We start from the raw sequence: 5,758 nt of genomic DNA, 5'->3' as shown, positions 1-5,758 counted from the left end.
CTCCAGACGCAATTGGGGTGGAGGCAGGAAGGTATCGGGACCCCACCTGTCACCCTCCCTCCTGCTTAAATGCACCCCCTACCATCAAACCCGGCCGGGGCGATGGGCACAATATTCCACCCTATAAAGCTGAGCCTTTACGCAGCCAGCTGTTCGTTTTAGAATTTAGAATTTAGAATAGTACAGCACAGAACAGGCCCTTCGGCCCTCGATGTTGTGCCGAGCAAATGATCACCCTACTCAAACTCACATATCCACCCTATACCCGCAGCCCAACAACTTCCCCCTTAACCTTACTTTTTAGGACACTACGGGCAATTTAGCATGGCCAATCCACCTAACCCGCACATCTTTGGACTGTGGGAGGAAACCGGAGCACACACGGGGAAGACGTGCAGACTCTGCACAGACAGTGACCCAGCCGGGAACTGAACCTGGGACCCTGGAGCTGTGAAGCATTGATGCTAACCACTATGCTACCGTGCTGCCCTGCTGTTTTCAAGTGTCTATTTTTCCTTTTCCAATGCCTCCCTCCCTCTCCCGACAATGCTGGCACATGATTTCCTTGCGTAGGATTCCATAGAATCCCAGCACAGCAGGAGACCATTGAGCTCCTTGTCCTTGTGTCAGTTCTTTGGAGAGCTATCTGATAAGTCCCAGTTCCAAGTTCCTTTCCACAGCCCTGCTAACTTCTCCTTCTCAGCCTCCAATCCCACTTGAAAAGTTGCTATCGTATCTGCTCCCGTCACTCTTTCAGGCAGTTCAGTCCAGACCATAAGAACCTCACAGAACCGCAGAATTGTTACGGTGCAGAAAGGAGGCCATTTGGCCCATCGTGTCTATACCGGCTCTCCGAACAAGCATTATGGCTTAGTGCCATTCCCCAGACTTTTCCTCAGACCCCTGCACATTACAGTGCAAAAAAAACCCCCCTCCTGGTTCTGAGATCGTAGTTGAGCTGCAACACATACTCACCGAAGCTCAAACGCGTGCACCTCCCAGCGAATCAGCTGCAGAGAACACCTCAAGCAAGAAATAGTTCTTCGAACACTAATCAATGGCAGTGTGGCCAATTGTGGCCATGTAAAGATGTTGGAGTGGAATATTTCCACTCTCTTTTTAACCCCTAATTGGCCCAGCTTTTAATCTTTCATTTGTTTCCCCCAGAAAATTACATAATTTCAATGAGATAGTGTCTGTCTAAAAGGCATCACAGCGATATGTTACTGGCTAGGTGGACCAGTGTTTTCTTCCCCTTTCTCCCACTTGATTTTCTTTCTATGCTGGTGTTGAAGACTTGGATCACTGGCTGTTTGGATGTCATTCATGTACGAAACAAAAAAAACCTTCAGAAACGGGATGGGAGCACAGTGGTAATATCTCTCGGGTAGTATCCTTGGCCAAGCCATCTGCATCCTTCCAACATACACCAGAAGTGGGGATATTTGCTGATGAATGCGAAGTGCTCAGTACCATTCGGAGACAGGTCCGAGGCTTAGAACCCTGTTCTAAGAGGCTTAGAACTCTGTTCTAAGAGGCTTAGAACTCTGTTCGCAATGAGTAACTCATCTCCTGACTTCCAAGAGCTTGGCCACCAAGTCAGGAGTGATATGGAATACTCTCAAGGAGCTCTATACCATTCAGGACAAAGGAGCCCGCTTGATCAGCCCATACATCAACTTAAAAGTTCATTCCCTCTACCCCGAACAGGCGCCGGAATGTGGCGACTAGGGACTTTTCACAGTAACTTCATTTGAAGCCTACTTGTGACAATAATCGATTTTCATTTTCATTTCATTTCATCAGTGCACCGTGCATCAAAGGTTATCAGGCTGGCTGGGATATGGAGCTGCAGCCACAATCCAATCAGACATGGTCTTATTGAATGGCGGAGCAGGTTCGGAGGGGCCGAATGGCCTATTCCTGCTCCTAATTCACATGTTCGTACGTGCACCACATACCAGATACACTCCAAGAGTCCTCCAGCAGCACTTTGAAACCCGTGACATCTTCCACCGAGGTGAACAAGGACAACAGGTGCGCAGGAACGCCACCGCCTGCAAATTATCCGCCAAGCCACACCCTATCCTGACTTGGAATATATCCCCTTCCTTCACTGTCACGGGTAAAAACCCGGAAGACCTTTCCCCACAGAACTGTGGGTCCACCTACAGCACGCAGACTGCAGAGGTTCGAGAAGGGAGCTCACCACCACCTTCTCAAGGGAAATTAGGGATGGACAATCAATACTGGCCCAACCAGCAGTGCTCCCAAGAACGAATAAAAGGAAAGTTACTGCTGGTATTTTCCAAAGATTTAGACAGATTGACCTCTTTAGTTGATTTTTACATATCAAAATATTGAAGTTAACTCCAGAATTCAAATTTAAATGAATCTGCACCGAATGAAAGATAAATGTGATTAGAACTGTTTTTTGCTTTAATAGAGTGCGAGGTTATCACCAATCATTTGGGCTGGGTGGCTTATTTGAGTTGTAAAATCAATGTATCTTACACGTATTTCAGTACATTTCCTGAAATTCCTTCATATCCCCAGAATTGCCACACCCTGCGAAAATTTACGCCTGAGCAATTTATTTTTGTACACTTTATTTCCTCAATTTAAAAAAAAATTTCAGCCCCCGAATGCATTGACTCATGTTCTGTGCATGGGTTCAGTTCCTCAATTGCCTCCAATACCTCATTTTACAACAACTTGCATTTATATAGCATAGAAGGCATCCTTTACATACAGAAGCATTATTTTAAAAAATGGCACTGAATCAAATTAAGTGAAGCGAGGGCAGGTGGGCATTCTCTTGATTGAAGAGAATGGTCTCAGGGGGCATCTGAAGGAGGAGAGATAGGCAGAGAGTTTTCAGGAGGGGATTCCAAAGCTTAGAGCTTAGGAAGCTGAAGGCTGGAGCAATTAAAAGTTAGGGATGCTTAAAAGAGAATTAAATATGTGCAGATATCGTGGAGGGGCTGGAGGAGGTTACAGAGATAGCGAGAGAAGAGGTAATGAGGGATTTGAAAATAAGGATAAGAATTTTATAATTGAGACATTGTTTAACTGGGAGTTGTTCATGCCTATCAGTTTCCTGTTACTAGTACAATTTTGTTTCTACAATGGGAGAGAACTGTTGACTCTGCTTGATTGAGATCTTTAATTGGTTCCTCCTGTGATTTCTCTTGTCAATGTCTCAAGTTCAAGGGGCGTGAAGCATTTGAAGACTCCGTGCGCAATCTAAAAGTTTCTAAGTGCCATTAGCTGTCTCAATCCAATAGGCAGATTTTCTAGAAAGTGATCCTGCCCACAATGGGTTAGATCGTGTGAGGTGTAGCGAGTCGGGGCGATCCCGGAAATGGGATCTCTCGACATCTACCGATTGCGTTGCATTGCGCTGCTTTTTGGGTGCAATGCAACCAGTAGATCCCGCCCTTAGAATTATTTTCATCACTGGGGAGCTGAACCCCTCTGGCCAGACCGGCTCCTCAGAGATCGGGCCACCATTGTGAAAGGGTGCTCCGATCTCGAAGAGGGTTCGTCACCCCCATCCATGGGCAATGTCACCCTCCACACACAAGGGCATAGCATTACCCCACAACCCCCAAGTGATGGCACCCCACTATGGGTCGCTGAGGGCCTCTCCTTTCAAGTTGGTGCCGTGGCTTAGTTGGTTAAAGCGCCTGTCTAGTAAACAGGAGATCCTGAGTTCGAATCTCAGCGGTGCCTTCTCCACAATCGGGCATTTTTAATGTAATTCCACACAGCAACTCGTGGGGCGGAGCGGGGAAGGTCTTGTTGGTGAGACTGTTGTATCGTCCAATTTACTCTGTTGTCAAGTCGCAAACCTCTGATATAATGAACTTGGGGGCCTCACGGTAGCATGGTGGTTAGCATCAATGCTTCACAGCTCCAGGGTCCCAGGTTCGATTCCCGGCTGGGTCACTGTCTGTGTGGAGTCTGCACGTCCTCCCCGTGTGTGCGTGGGTTTCCTCCGGGTGCTCCGGTTTCCTCCCACAGTCCAAAGATGTGCGGGTTAGGTGGATTGGCCATGCTAAATTGCCCGTAGTGTAAGGTTAATGGGGGGATTGTTGGGTTACGGGTATATGGGTTTAAGTAGGGTGATCATTGCTCGGCACAACATCGAGGGCCGAAGGGCCTGTTCTGTGCTGTACTGTTCTATCTAAAACTTCCCACACCCATTTTAGGCACCCACTTTCAGGACTCCCCCCTTCCCCCCCCCCCCCCACCTTACTGAGGTGCCTTCATACCCGCTCTGCACTCCCCACCCTTCATACCCTCCTCCACCCTCCTTTCATGGGTATGGCCCCCCAGGCCTGATCCTTGGTACTGCCACCCTGGCAGTGTTCCTGCCAGATTTTCAGTGCCAGCTGGGCACCTTGGCAGTGCCAGGCTGACAGTGTCAAGGTGCCTGTGTTCCAGAGGGAGGGCCAGGGTGGGGCACTCTGCCCTGTCCCTGACCGCCCAGCAGCCTCCGATGTCCCAGGAGACCCCGAGGTGCCCTTCTGTCTGGTCCATGTTTGTGTGGACCAGTACTGAATGGTGCCTGGCTGGGGACTCCCTGGGGAGGCCCTTAGACGCTGGGAGCCTGGTAGATCCCAGGCGAGCATGCCTATGTGAGTTTAAAACCAACTTAGGTGTGTGAAGCTTGGTCTGACCCATTGTGGGTAGATCGTGCAAGATGTACTAGCTGCCGGGAAGCACACAGGAGGCATGGAAGTGGCATGAGAAGTAGTTGGGGGTTGTGGAATGTGGCGACTGAGGGCTGGAGGGCCTAACAGCTTTTAATACAACATATGTTGAATTCCCTGGGAACCGAGGTAGACCCTGAAAGTATTACGTCTTGGCACTCGGCCACTCTCCGTGCCCCCTGTACTCTGCTGCTGGGGTCAGCGAGCCTGACTTTGTCCTGCACTCCCTTGTCCCCAGAGTGAAGATTGTGACATTCGGGGGTCTTTCTACCGAGGTGGGCCTGGTGAGTTTGGAAATTGGAGCTACCCACCTTGGAAGAGATAATCTGAATTGTAGACCTAGGGGTAAATTCCCAGGTCACACCCATCACGGAATTCATCGCGGGTGGGAAGGAAAATTTTCCAGACCACTAAGAGGTCTGTTGATCTCTGTTTCACCACAGTTTTCGGTGAGCTGCTTAATGTTTACAGTATTTTCTGTTTCCATTATCTAACATGGTGGCTTGTCTTGTATAGTTTGGAGTTTATATGGTAAAGCTTCTTCTATTTCTATGATTCTCAGTCTCAAATGCCAGAATTGTTTCTGAAAAAGGCAGGTTTTCGTTATTATTTGATTGAGCCTTTGGATTGTTCAGCTTCCTATAGTGTCTTCTTCTATAGTGTCTCCTTCCATAGTGTCTCCTTCTATAGTGTCTTCTTCTATAGTGTCTCCTTCTATCGTGTCTTCTTCCATAGTGTCTCCTTCCATAGTGTCTCCTTCTATAGTGTCTTCTTCTATAGTGTCTCCTTCTATCGTGTCTTCTTCCATAGTGTCTCCTTCTATAGTGTCTTCTTCTATAGTGTCTTCTTCTATAGTGTCTTCTTCTATCGTGTCTTCTTCCATAGTGTCTCCTTCTATAGTGTCTTCTTCTATAGTGTCTTCTTCTATAGTGTCTCCTTCTATCGTGTCTTCTTCCATAGTGTCTCCTTCTATAGTGTCTTCTTCTATAGTGTCTTCTTCTATAGTGTCTCCTTCTATCGTGTCTTCTTCCATAGTGTCT

The 5,758-nt window shown here is 47.9% G+C and overlaps 1 non-coding gene across 1 annotated transcript; it reads left to right on the top strand.

Annotated features, from left to right (window-relative positions):
* Window positions 1-3,661: 3,661 nt before the first annotated feature.
* Window positions 3,662-3,735, top strand: trnat-agu. The gene has a single exon. It is a non-coding gene; the product is annotated as a tRNA-Thr (tRNA).
* Window positions 3,736-5,758: the final 2,023 nt, after the last annotated feature.

Source organism: Scyliorhinus canicula, chromosome 12 (genome assembly GCF_902713615.1).
Source record: "Scyliorhinus canicula chromosome 12, sScyCan1.1, whole genome shotgun sequence".
NCBI lineage: Eukaryota > Metazoa > Chordata > Chondrichthyes > Carcharhiniformes > Scyliorhinidae > Scyliorhinus > Scyliorhinus canicula.
The sequence above is the reverse complement of the archived record's forward strand: the minus strand, read 5'-3'. Positions and strand labels throughout refer to the sequence as shown.